The sequence below is a fragment of the Centroberyx affinis genome, unplaced genomic scaffold (genome assembly GCF_046629955.1).
Source record: "Centroberyx affinis isolate AG114_WGS23_722 - 3 ecotype Tasmania unplaced genomic scaffold, CSIRO-AGI_Caff_v1 ptg003840l_1, whole genome shotgun sequence".
Taxonomy (NCBI): domain Eukaryota; kingdom Metazoa; phylum Chordata; class Actinopteri; order Beryciformes; family Berycidae; genus Centroberyx; species Centroberyx affinis.
The window spans coordinates 167407-182261 of NW_027281690.1; the positions used below are offsets into that span (position 1 = coordinate 167407).

The following is a 14855-nucleotide window of genomic DNA, read 5'->3' on the forward strand; positions in this document are numbered from 1 at the left end:
CAAAGTGGCAATGTGTTTCAGTAACGTGCCTTCCTCAGAATCAAAGACAAAGAGAAGGCTGAGACAATGCAGGCAACCCCCATGTACTTGCATTGTCTGTCTTCTCTTTTCACTACGCTACAGCCAACCAGTAGATGTCTGCTGCTGCTTCAAAAGAAATTTCAACCACCCACAGATCGTCTTTACATCTCAGAGGAGGAAGCAGCTGAAATGGCTCGGTAACACCAGGAAATACACCGTTGTCTCTTCCCTCTTAACATCCACCCAATACTGTCACTCCAGCAGCAATGCTTTCCCAGTAGCAGTCACACCAGAACCCTTTCTCTAAACTAGAGAAAAACGTTTGGTCCTAAGGAGGAAACAAAAGAGGCCCACCTCTTTGTCTCTTTCAAGTGAGCAACTTTACAGAATAAAAACTGTCACACTTGCCCGCTTTCCTTTCATTTTCTAGGGAGAACTAACTTAGCCTTGCTTTAAACTCCTTGCCACTTCCTCCAAAGCCACCCCTCAGCCATGTTACATGAGCCCCCTTCGACACCCATAACACCTTGGCAACTTGCCAGATCAAAAGTTAAGGGAGAGTGGACCTATTGGATCTATGTCCGTTTGTCCTTCAAGATCAGCATAGCAAGTACCTGCCAGAAAAGGTTATGGTCTCCTCAGTCTTGCCTGAGCCTTGAAGGAAACAGAATATAGATAGACACACTTGCCTGAGAGACAACATTATAAAGTATTGGGAGGTCGGGGGGTTCTTGTTCCTATGCTATCACATCTAGTGGGTAGGTTACATCTCTGAAGTAAACACTATTGCATGGTCTTCTGCCAAGGAAGCGGAGGAAACTGTATTTCTCCAAACTAGCCCAAGTTGTGTCACTGATCAAAAGACCTGGCAGAGTCAGGGACACTCTTTTGCATTAGGTTTAATTTTAACAACTTGTTTCAACCAGTTAACAGTTAACAAAATCTCACCAAGGGCTTTGTCAGTCAAATTTAACTGCTGCTTCAGAGAGAGCTTATGGCCTGAATGCTGGCTTCAATTGAGACCCCACTACATAAGCAATCAGAAGAAATTAGCCAAACCATTCACCAAACTGACACTTGGATAATGTGCAGGGCCTGTCTTCAGCTCAGAGACTCAAACAGCAACAGTAAACTAATGTCTGTCATGCACAAGGTCAGACCACGAGCTTCTGTGACCACAATAACTGAGGTGTTTCTCATACAGAACATCTAGCAGGGAGCAAGGCTCTACGGTGAATGATCTCACGGAATCTAGTCAGCGCATGTAAGGGTGGAGAGAAGAATCCTTCAGTTCTTTCTTTTATGGATTTAGGAAAGCCAGTGAGAAACACTGCCCTCAGCCCTCCCCCTAGTGGCTGAAAGGGGAACACACGCAATGGAGAAAGAAAAGGAGGGGGAGGGGAGAAAAAGAAAGCTGTCTGCAGATCTCCGCCATTTCGTAACCAGATTGTTTACTGACACAGTGTGCCCATTGCAGCAGTTTTCCACTAGATGGGGAATGTAGGGTCAGGCGTCTCGTGGATGGGGATATGGGGGCTGCTGAAAGGAGCTCCAATGTAGATCCAAGCCTATGAGTTGTGATCAAGAGCCTTAAATAGCACCCTATAAAACACATTATGAAAAAATGTCAAGATGTTAACAGAAGAGACCATAGCTTCAACAATGACCACAACAACAAGGCCCCATGTTTCAGATTTTGTTTTCCAGATATACAGTATACCTGGGCTTTGAGACTGCAAATTAGCTACTAATTATTAGAAAAGGAAAATACACATTTTAATGGTGTTGATGTCAGTGTGCCTACAGCTATAGGCATATCTAATGACTAAATCATTCCAAGTTAGGCTATTTGTGATCCACTGTCCTGATTAATCCAGGACCCCACAACATGGTGTCTACATGGTATGTGGCAAGGCCTGTAAGTAAGTAGTGACTTAACCTATCTTTAGAACCACTGCATAGGTCTGAAAAGTGTATCCCAGTATCAAAGCTACCTAAGCAATCACAAACAAATTACACAATCAGTAGTTATTGTGTGATTGACAGCTCAAGGGTGCCAAAAGCCCACACAAAAAGAGAAGAATAGCAAAAAGGACACAACTGCATTCACCACAGCCTCACAGAAAAAAAGTTCCTAATCTTCTTATTACTTTATAAGGAATAGGCCAATTGTTAACTCATCTGATGACTAACAGTGCAAACTGACATATCAAGGCAAGGTCTCAGACAGAAGATGACTGACCTTGACTCAGTAAGCTGCTCGAAAAACCAAATGTGGCACTGGTACAAATGGAGTCACACCACAGGCGAACATGCATGTTTAGGATTGATAATCAGTTATTGTAGTCCTGTCCTGTGTTCCTATGTTTCAGTATATTCCTGATCATATAATGTAGGTTGTCCATCCGGTCCCAAGGGACCTTATTACTACTTTTCATGAGGGATATGTTGAGGCAGTATAGAATGGACAGATAAAGAGAGAGGAAGAGGGAGAAATGGATAGGAAAATGAAAATAGGAGGATGGTCCTGAGTTTAGAAAATCTGTTAGTAGGGTAGGTTCCAGGTTTCCAGGAGGTCAGGCTTCTCTTCCTATATCATGAATGACATAATTCCCTTTGTGCAATTATTGCTCTAAATACAGCTGTTGAGCCCCTTAGACAAAAGACCGAGCTAATCCACAAGGAGCTCTCCAACAACAAGATCCAAGATGCTAGACTCAAATCTCTCTGCCTGTTACCAGTGATACAGCACTGTTGTCTGTGTTCCTAAACCAAAAATCACTGGGCGAAGCCAGAGCCACTGCTACCCGAGAGAATCCCTTGATTTCATGAATCAGGAAGATCAGCAGATGCTAAAAAAGTAGCAGTAATTCAAGCACATCTTACAAACTAAGAAACCATCACGAGAAGACAGCAGAGCTTCAGACCATTTTCTAATTTTAAGAGAAAATGGCTAAAAGACATTGGAACCCAGACCCAAGACTATGCATCTCCTTAGAAGACCATTCAAAACCAACCAAGGGTAAAGAGTAAAGCTAACATGTCTTTCCCTGTGGTGGTTGTGTGCCTGCAGGAAGCATCATACCTGCCTTCTTCTCATGGCCTCCATTGAGAAGGAGAAAGCGTCACAGAGGGAGTGTGTGAGGGAGTGTGTGAGAGAGAGAGTGTGTTTGAGAGAGAAAGAGAGAGAGAGAAAGAGAGAGAGCGAGTCTCGAACAGATTGTTCCTCTTTTCCTTTCTTTCCCCGCATGCACATTCACCTCGCTGGTCATGTGACCCGGTGGCTCCCTCTGTCGGTCCCTCTCTTCAGAAGGTCTCCACAGAGCATGCTCAGTCAGTTCAAAATGTAATACCATCCATTTCTTTAAACTCAAAGACCTCACCGCCAGTGTGCATGCACAGCCGCTTCAGGAACACCAAGGGGAGGAAAAAAAAGGAAAGGTAGGGAGGGAGGAGGCCCAAAAGCAAACTGTATTTGAGTGAGGAGCATGAAGAGCCAAAAGGTTTTCCCCACCAGCAGGGGCCGATGTGGACAACAGGGCACATCAGAATCTCTCCTCAACTGGAGAGGCTTTTGTTTCCATTGAGCCTTAAGGCAGTGAAGGCAGCAAACCACAATGCTACCACACCATGCAGTCAACATATACTAAATGTTACAAATGAAATGCTACAAATGAAATAATACCAAGCTGGCTTTAAGGGTAAGCCTGAAGAAAGTTCAAACAGCCACAAAAGAAGGACAAGAAAAGACATCCAAAACATCGTCATTTTCCATTTATGCAAACTCTTACAGGAATAAAGAGCTCTGCTAAGAGTAACCTATGAACTTAGAAAAGACAGGTTTCTCCAGCTGTATAGACACAACAACAAAGCTATGGGGTTACGACACAATAGTTCAGACGGTGCATCTTTATAAATGCAACCTATTGTCCTCAAGTCCTGGGATTTCATGTCTTCTGTTCTGTATTAGGTCTGTGTCCATATTTATTTTCAAGTTAACACTTGGACACATATGCATTGTACACCTACAATATACCATTTGCCAAACCAATTAGGGTCGGGCAGTATCCCGATTTTACTGTATAGCAGGGAATTTGAAAATGTTCAAGGTAACGTATTGAGCACCGTTTAAAATGCCATATTCTGCTTGGTATTTATTAAATCCTGTGTAACAGTGTCACTAGTAGTTGTGGCTGGAGCACAAATTACACTATTATCCCCTCAGGCAACCAACTTTGCTGGGTCATGGGAAAGATCCACTCTGAGGGGAAAGTGAGGGAATAGAAAAGATGGCTCGTGCCAAAGAGAAATATGACTGCACCTGTTTGGCAGTTCTTCTGTTTCAAGATACTGGAAGTCGTATGCAAGCTTTGCGTGGAAAAACGTTTAAGCAAAACATGTAAATATAACAATCAGATGCACAGCCCTGTTCACAGTTGTATATGATACATTGTATGTATTCAGTACAGGGGGAATGTACTAACTCAATTTCCACATGGCTGAAGCCAAACAAAGTCAACCTGCTCATCTTTTTGGCCAGAAACATAACATATAGAATCCTTAATATTATTTATGAATCACTTTAATTTATTAGCACTCCTTTTTTTTTTTAGCTAAAGACACCTCTTTTGTTTTTAGTTGTAGTAGTCTGGAGTTGCATGAAGAAAGAACACATGAGAACCATTTCTTACAAACACAGTGTTTGAATTTCCAGTGGAATAATGGCTAATCTCAGATGATTAAATCGATTTTGATAACCCATATTTGCTTGGGCCAGCAGAACTTCCAACTGCTAATATTAGTATGGTAGTATGAAAGCATGTTCAATAGTTCCACATGCATCAGTGTCATCAGTGTTCATTGTCTGAAGCAAAGGTTTGTTGCTTTGCAGAGTGAAATGTGTACGCTCATTAGGGGACATCTCCGCCACTTAGGAATTCAGATGAAGAGATGTTGGTGGCTTCTAGTGTTTCAGAACTAAACAATGGCATACAACCAAATCCTGACATACAAGGTCATGTTGTACAACTTTCACACATCTCTGAACAAAAAAAGGGAAAGAAAATAAGTTGCTTCCTTCAACTGGACCGTGGCACAATGGCATGAAAGCGAAGATACGGGAAAGGCAGATAGAGGGAGAGAGAGAGAGCCAACTAGAGAGGGAAAAAAATTCAATGAACAGTGCAGTTTTACAGGAGCTGTTAGTTGACTGCACGTGCTATCTAACACCTACAAAACAAAAAGGAGGGCACCCATAGCCAAAGAACAATTAAATTCAAAGCAGTGCTTATCGCTGAGGCTGACAACGATCAGGCCTCGTCCTATATACGAGAAAAAGCCTGGAGCCTGCAACACTATGATCCGAAACACCTTTTAATTATTACAAATGTTTCTGCACTAGTGGGCCTTTATCAGGTGTCAAACTGAATTATTATATATTGCAACTACATAGGAAATAAAGTTGCAAACTAAGTCATAACTATACAATGAACTGAAATAGGCCTAGCTGCATCTTTATTCGTGGCAACTTTCTGAGCCCAAAGGATCTTGGTCAGGTCAAACGTGTTGAAGCAGTACAGAGTATTGGACTATTGCTAGGACTAGGCTAATTGCTTGGACTAATCTTAGCTTGTTTTTGTTCATTTCAAGAGTTCTGGATTCGATAGAAAAAAGAATTAGAACAAGACGACCCAATGCATGAAACCAAAATCAAGCCCAGATAAGTGTAGGGGCTACACAATATGAAATCTCTTACTTCCTTGTTACAAGGCACTAGAAGCACAAAGGCAGTGATCCACCAGAAATAGATCATTACAATGAATAATACAGAAAGTGTGAAACCATTTAGGCCATTTTAAAAAATTAATTTACTGTAACTGGCTGAAGCACTCAACTGCTGGAAAACATAGCTGTCAAATGGAATGAGAAAACATGATCTGTGTAAACTGAACACTGAAAAATATAAAATGCCAAAAAATAAAGATTCTTGTTTTTTTTGTTTTTTGTTTAATTTTGGTGACATCTTTGAGTGGTCATTGCTGTGGTGTTTTGCAATGCATTTCCCAGCAATCACTTTGTAACAGTGTCGTCACACCCCCAAACAAACAAACATGGGTTTTTAGTACTTAACAACAGATCTAACAAGCAGCAACTCTATTTAGGCACTGGCCCAACATAATAATAAAGCTAATCAATGTAGACTGTGGGTAAGCACTCCTCAGTCCCTTCTCAACTTTGGTTGCTTTTCATCTTGGAAAGGCAATGCAGATGTTCACTCTACTTTTGGAGATGGTCACTTTCCTTTTTAGCGCGCATACTTTTCTCTGAGCGATTGATCAGTTTCTTTTTCCTTGAATTTTCTGTCAAAGTTTGAGTTTCTGCAGTTCACAGGCTTTTCTTTGTCTGTTTAGCCATGGTGGTTCTTCGCTGGTCATCCAAACTACCAAGTTCTATTTATTCTTAACAACCAAGCGGCCAAAACCATGGATGAATTTTGAAGCCAATAAGGAAGTGGCTGAAAGCTGCAGTTCCTCTAATGTCCATTAGGGTCAGCTCCAAAAAGACTAAATTCGCCCCACTCCATTCAAGTCAATAAATAAGTCAATAAATTTGCAAAGAGTTTATGGTCTCATTAGCTAAATTTTACTTCTTACAATATGTGTCCATATGGGGATTTTCAAAATAATTGCAATTAATTAACGGGATATAACGGTTACAAACGGGGGCGTTTTCTGAGTGATTGACAGGTTGCCTGTCCAGTGATCACGCAGGTCACCATAGCAGGCGGCGCTGCGGGAAACCCCCGGCTTCGCTCTGGCTGCTCCGGCTCCAAAAAATGTCAACATAGGGGCGCTCGTAGACCTCAACAGCCCTTCAGAAACCTATGGGTGACGTCACACTTACTACGTCCATCTTTTTTTACAGTCCATGTTAACAACCCCACTGTTCCTGCTTCCATAAAAATAAAACTCATAATTTCCTGTGCACCACAGGATTTTTCCTGGGAGAGAGGCACTCCCTTCTACGTGTTTTGCATAGTGACTGTAAAAACATTCATGAAGTGGGCATGGGATGAATTACTGTTAGCCTGTGTTACATCAATCGGCAATAGAGAAGCAAAACAAAATTTCAAGTATTACTTGAATAGTTGACACAAAAGCACCTTTCAAAATGAAATTCTCTATTGTATTGTTTGAGGGGTTGGAACAAGTTGGTTGTGTTGCCGCTACAATGTTTCTGATTGGCCAACAAGTCAAACTCTAGCTATGCATGTACCTATGGGCATGCACACTGCAGAGTGGGATCCTCTAACAGACATGGATAAGTCTAACACAGCATGCTACAAATGTAAGTCATTCGTTTGTTTAGTGGGTTAGCAGTTCACTTAATAAATCGCATATCGGTAAGTCAGTGTTTAACACAGTTCCAATTTTTACACAAGACAAGTGAATGGAAACGAAACTAGCAATAGCTGCTGAGTCGGGCAGATCCTATTCTGACAATGTGTTGTTTTTATAGCTGTAAATTAGACAAAATTCAGTTTATCATTATTTGAGACTGGACTTGACCATGCCTAATGTTACTTGAAACAGCAAATAAAGGTAAGTTATTACCAGTTATTTTAACTTTCAGTTATAAGATTGTTGTTTGATGTTCTTTTCAACTGAATTGTTTTAGACTGTTGGGTATTTCTCTTCTTGTGATGGTACTGGGAGGTACCTGCTCCCTCGCCCAGGTCTCATGTTAGCCTGCGTGGTTAATGCGATGGTTAAACTCGGTTGTCTAGCCGTTAAGTTTTCACACACAGCTGAGCAGTAAGGCACCTCCCTTTGCCTTTCCGCAAATGCTCTAATACAATTGTTAAGCTTGTTCCAGTCTGACCTGCAAGCCGCGCCAAAGCCAATGGTTGTGCGAGATACGTGTAGAATATTTATCAGGAATGGATGTAGTCAGATGTAGGCCCTGTTTTTTCAAGACCGCTCCCGCTACTTTTTGTGCTGCACTCGCCCATGCCTGCACAATTTTTACACCCGCCCGCACCCGCAAGCCATTTTACAATGCCCGCCCACCAGACCACATGTAGGCCCTCACCAATACTTTTACGCTGCTGGTTCGGTTCATTTTATACGCCAAAGTTTGCCTGCTGGGTAGTGTTTGGACACCAAACAGGGCCAATCATATGTCGCGTGGAAGAGGTCCACGCTACATATAAATGGTTGATACATATTTTCTTATTTGTGCAGTGATACTAATGACACAAATAGCTTTCTAAGGTGATGTCAGAGGTCAGATTTCCTCTTCACAGGGGCTGAAAATTGGTCAGATTCAATACATCAGACTAACTTGGCTAATGTTAGCTAAAAAAAAAACCAACTACTTAGCCCAATTTTGATTGTACTCACATGCAGACTAATTTGTGAGCTTGCTAACTAACTGGATGTAATCTAGTAGCATAACGTTTGTATTTGCAGTAGCCATCATGTTTTGAAATGTGAGCAGAGCAGTGCTTCACAATAACGTCATCACCTTCCTTGCTTTGACTGGTCAGGAATTACATTGGGACAATCCAGTCACTGTTTATGCACCTGCGTCTGAATTGACACCAGAGAAAGCTCCTAGCTGGACAATTCCACCAGACCTACAGAGTGCCAAAAAATACATACAAATGAAAACAAACAAGCAAAACCAAGAAATGACAAAGTTGCTCTGGAGGGCTGTGGCAAGGCTAGGTCTGTGCTGCTGTGTCTCAAAAGTGGAACTATTTTAAACTTTTTTCCACCACACGTTCTGCGACTTAAAACTGCCAGGGTGAGCAGAATTTCATTGAAATAAACAGAATTCAAAGCATCTCCCCGTGGCAGCATTTCTCAGTGTGAACTAAGGCAGTGTTGATGTTGCCATGTAATTAGTCCAAACCGCCTTGTTGGCATTCCATATGCTTGATCTTAAAGAGGAAAGCATCTTGTGTCAAGATAATCATTCTGTTAGCCTGGTTCCAGACTCCTGAAACGCGACCTGCCCACTCTTCAGATTTGACCGAGCGATTCAGAGTCTAGTGTTGCTCTATTCAAAGGCAATTTCTCGATCTGAAAAACGATCGGGCCAGTCAGTGCCTTTGTGGGTGGGACTAAAGTTTGAACCGTTACTGCAAAGGTTTTTCATTGACGTTTCGGCATATTATTATTTGTTGAAATCGTTCCTTAACCAATATCCTTGTCTTTGCAATCGTTCCATAACCAATAACCTTGTCTTTGCAAAGATTATATTTTTGTCCAAAACAACCGACATTTTTGGTAAAGTTAGTAAATATGCCCAGCGCCACTGTCACTGAAAATAACGTCAGAGCGGCCGGATACATCAGTGACTAGTGATTGGTTCGGGGAAAATCAACCCCCAAACAGATTCTTTATCGCACAGTTTTCCCACAGTATAAATGTTCAGGGGTAAAAGACTACATACAGCTTCGTTAACTTTGAGTTAACTTTGTTTTAGTACTCAAGACAGACATTGCTATATAGAGCTGCTTTCGTCTCCGAAGTACTTTTCAAAACTGCTAAGGCAATAATTGGAGGTCAACATCACAGAAGAAAAACAAAGTATATGCCACACTGACTGTATTTACCACTTTATCGGGTTGTTCAAGCGCACTCTACCTGTAATTACAATATTTCCAACAGCAGCTGAAGGCAGCTCCTGCTTGTTACTGTAGTGACGGTTGCACGGTGCACAAATGTGGCAAATATAGGAGATAATGAGGTAAATATTGCACTTTTGGACTCACCATGCAGTTGTAGTAAATTGAGTTAATTTAGGGTCTTTTTATTTGCCATTTTGGAACTAGATGTACCTCCTATTGCGTATGAAAAGGCGAAATGTCCCACAATTTTGCAGGTAGGCTATATAATCAACAGCGTACGTTGTTATGTGTTACACTACATTGCGAAGATAACCAGTCAGAAACTACAATATGCTGTCACATATATTTACTGGCTTACTAGCAGAGAGGCTAACCTTCCATGGCTTGGACTAGTCCGACCTCTAGATCCCGGTGCCGTCCGTTGAAAACTTTTTACATGAGATCTTCGCCTATAACCAGGCCTGAACGATTTTGAAAAAATATCTAATTGCGATTATTTTGACAACTGCGATATGATTTGCGATATTAGAGGGAATGATCATTTTTACATCATTATTCTCATTTTCATTGAAAACCGTATTAAAATGATTATGGTGTGATTTTTGCGGGGATCTGTACCAAACAAAGATGTTTTCTTAAGTCTGTAGAATATGATGTGTAGGCCAGGACATCTCTGCAGCACAACAATATTTAATGTAAAATAGTATTTTGACACACATTTCGCCTTTAACAAATATTGCATCTCCTGCGATTTGAAAATTGCAGTAGGCTATATTTCGATTTCGATAAAATTTCGATTAATTGTTCAGCCCTACCTATAACTAAGAAACGATGCGCAGAAAAGAAAGCTCTGCATGACCATTCCCAGCACCGGATCAATATTGGCTCAGCAATCCTCAAATGAAGAGCGCAAAGAGCTCAAAAATGTTTTGATATACTAGTAAGTGAACTTTTGATGCCATTACCATGCTAGTTAGTGTCAGCATGCTAGCTACCCAGTAAGATTAGCCTTGGGAACTAGCCTTCCATTACTCAAGCCCTGCACACCAACAAAATGACAGGACTTTCACCTCACCATCACTGCTTGTAAACTACTACTTTTACTACGACCTATTACTTTGTCACAATACTAGGCCTGTGCTGATATGAAAATTTCATAGTATGATTATCTTGGGCAAAATGATCTCGATATGATATTATCTCGATAATAATTATTAATAAGATGAAAACCTCAGGAGGATTATTTGACGGGGATGGGTTAGGGTTAGATGAGATGTGTTTACCTTAAACACTTCCTCTGTAACGCTGTTCACTTCCCAACAAGTTGCAGAGGATTAGAGAGCTCCCCCTTTTGGGAAAAATATAACATCAATGATGACAGATGAGAGACCTGAGGTTGTGCTGTGTGTTTGTGTTTGTTATTCAGCCTCCCAACAAGTCACCGGTTATCGCAGTGGTCACGGTAATAAAAATTAGGGGCTGTGTCATAACTGTTGTAGCTTTTTACCGCAATATATAGTAATACTGGTTATTGTCCCATCTCTACACAATACTGTACTACTCAGAATGTCACCACATGTCTTTACACACTATGCCACAGCAGTGGGCAATATGATGATGATCTTTGCTTAAAATTGTGTCAGTTTGCCTCCACAGAGACTGTGGGCATTGCGATATATTACAGTAGCCTAAAATTTCCAATCCTAACCGTTTCATTCACTGCTTTCACCCAAGCATCTGTTCAACTTCCCTACCAACCTGAAAGCTTGAAATTTTGTAGTGCGCTCGAGTGCATCATTGAGAAAAGCCAAAGGGACCAACCTCTGCTACCTTCAAGTGCTAATATGATCCCAAATTCAGCGCACATAAACAACCTAACAAAGTGGTAAATAGAACTGGGAAAGTGGAGATTTTCCGTGATACACGAGTGATGGAGATGTGATTGTTGATTAGTCAGATCTAGGTAGGCTCGTCCTCTGTGACGTCCTTTGAGACATGCTTGTGATGAAGGGCTATAGAAATAAAACTAACTTGACTCCAGACAGCGCTTTACTAGTGATAGGCAATATGACTTGAATTTTATATTCCAATATTTGGTATACATCACGGAATAGTAATTTTTCTGGTGATGTAATTTGAAAAACATTAAAAACCCTGTGGCAATGCCCGTTTTTTGCCAAGGATTTCAATAGCGCTGCTACTTTACAATTATGTTAATTTAAGGGTAGATATCTCAACAAAGTTTACAGTATTAATACTCACACATTCCATCTTCGTGTGGTAAAACAGGTTGCTGGTGTTTCCACCCATGACATGGATAATGGCGTGACAACATTTGCAGATGGTAGTTTTCTGTTTTTATAACTTAACAATGTCCATATGATGGAGAATGCCCCCTTTTCTCTAACAACCTCTTCATCTTTCTTTCATGGGGTCGGCGATTAGTAGGTGCGCTAATTTCACTTTCCTCAAGCTTAACATCTCTGCTTACATAAAACAATGCAAATGGGTGGTAGTCCTTACAAACATAGCTATTTTGCGGCAAATGACAAACTGCTTTTGACTAATGACAAAAAGTCTGTAAAATATAAATAAACACATCCACATGGCTAATGCTCAATCAAAGATTTTGTTCTGATTTACCTGCAGCCTTTCTAGCTCATCCGGCAGAAACGCTATGGGAAAATCAAAATCTTAGCACAGATTTTTACAGGTGCATCATTTCCAGCGGAATACCACTCACTGATTTGATTGTTGATTTCCTTCCTTTGCTAAAGCATCTTTCAAAGCTTGCATACAATTGATTGGATTAAATCAACCAGCTTTCTGATATCATCTGACTTGAAGGACTGCCAAACAGCTGCAGTGGCCATCTTTTTAATTTACCTCACCTTGCCTCAGAGTGGCTGTTTCAAAAGTTAGGTGGCACTTGCCTGAGGGGGATAACAGTGTAATTTGCACATTTTCCAGATGCATCTACTAGTTGTGCTTTTATATGTAAGAAATAATGGGTATATATAATAATGTGGTATAGAAAAAGTCACGTAAATGATACCACAGCATTTAATACGATACCTTGAACATTTTCAAATATCCCAGTATACAATAGCATCGAGATTACAACCCAATTTGGTACTAATAACTCGGGTTGGGCCAATATGGGGTTTTGATACTGATAGATTATTTTGGAATGTAAACTGCTGATAGACAAATTCTATTCTTAGCAGGTTGGACAAGCCTCGAAACAGTGTTTGGACCATGTAACACTAAAACTCTGCATTGAAACAGAGGATATTGAGGAAAAACATTAATGTTTACTTGTGTGGAATCTGATTATAATGTCACATGGGTTCAGGTTAAGGGCTCCCTATAGGCAATCAGTGTAATATTGAGCAATACCATTAATATGTAATCAAAACAAACCGCATCACATCCATCATATCGGAGGTGGACAGCACTGACTGGCTGGCATCCCATTTTTTTATTAAAAAAAAGCCAATATTGGCTGTCTAGCCCTAATAACAATCTCATGGTACACTAATCCAAAGCTTGACATTCAACTATACCTCCTCTCCAGCTGCAACCATACTGTACCCCCGCTGTCTGAATGCACATAGTAACTGAATGTTTATTTGTAGAGCGATATGTATAGTCTACTATCCGTACTATGTATTGCACTGTATGTGACTGAGGTCTTGTTCTTGTTAACATGTCAGTATGCGCTGAGTAACTGTGCAAGTTATTTCTGTACATGTATTGTACTTGACAAATAACAGGATTCTTATTTTTCTGATTGTTAATGTTTGGATGGGATGGGGTTTTTTTATTACAAGGTAATACACAGTGTATTCATTAAATTAATTTGAACACAGATATAAATGGCCTGAATATGACCTTACCCAGGATTTGAGCTAGCATCCATAATGCTGTGTGCATGTAACACACACACACACACACTACAGTCAACATCCAAATTAATTTGTGTCTCAAAGATCGAAGTGCCTTCTATTCTGTGGTCGTTTTGAGAATACCAGTGCAGAACATTTTGAAGTTTTACACTATCAAAGCCAGAAAATGAGCCAATGCTGCACTCATACATTGAGGATTGGTGTTACTAAAAGCATCGTTATTCCTACCGCATGCTACTGAGGGGCAATATGTGGAATGAGCTTTCAGATATAGCTATGCGCCAAATGAATACGTAGATTTTAACAGGCAAAATAATGATGTGTACAGATTGAAGTGTTTGCAAAGCTGAAAGCCCCACATCTTTGAAGCGCTGCAAAATTATCAAACTACAACATGCTATTTGAGCGACCTCTGTCGAACAAGAGCGGATCCCATCTCTCTCTCTCAAAAAAAATAAAAAGAAACAAAAGACCGAAGCATTGATAAATCTGCACGCTTGTGCCACATTGGAGCTAAGCAATCAGTGAATGAGTCCAAATCCATTTGTGGAGCCTGGTTGTAACACAATGTTTCAACTTGTTCGGAGAGACAGGCACGCCGTGGACTCTTTTATGACGACAGAAAGCCATGACGACTTTGATCGGAGATACCGAAGACAAAACCTGCATCAAGAAAACGATTCTTGATCAAAGTTGAAAGTCAACGCCATTAAAAAATCGTTTAGAGAACATGAAGTCGGTTTAAGAGCTGGCGCCATATGTTTATAGTGGGAGGTTGTAAGCTTTCCAGCCAATGTTGCCTTCTTTTGACTGCATCAATTATCATGTATCAGGGACGTCTACGGCTGCATTGGTAACGATAACATGATAACAAGTCGTTCGCCTTATTCCAACTTATTAGAAGACGGTGTCGTTTCAAGAGGATGATAACCTCAATTATCAATTATTGCCTCGAATCAAGAAGTGTTCAGACTCTGCTAACTAGCTCGGATGCTAGCGGTTGAAGCACCCGTGTGCAATTAGCCCTTTGTAACCCGGTCAGAAACATTACACCAATATCAATGAACATTAATCGCTAAAATGCATGCATATCTGCAGTTTATTTTGAACCGCTAAAGCTGGGAAGAAGCAGGACAGTGGCATGAGCCTGGACCATGTATAACTAAATACCCAAGCAGATCTGCCTATGCGCCCACGCGGACCATTCAGATTCCGGGGCGCAGCATCTTCCTGCACATTCAGTTGCCCTCCGGTCCAGCACAAAAGCAAAATGCTCCAGGCTGGCAGTG

At 40.9% G+C, this 14855-nt stretch overlaps 1 protein-coding gene across 1 annotated transcript in view; it reads right to left on the bottom strand.

Moving 5' to 3' along the window:
* Positions 1-14855, bottom strand: part of ehmt1b (euchromatic histone-lysine N-methyltransferase 1b) — a 41764-nt gene that overhangs the window by 26741 nt on the left and 168 nt on the right. The gene's annotated exons all lie outside the window — the stretch shown is intronic.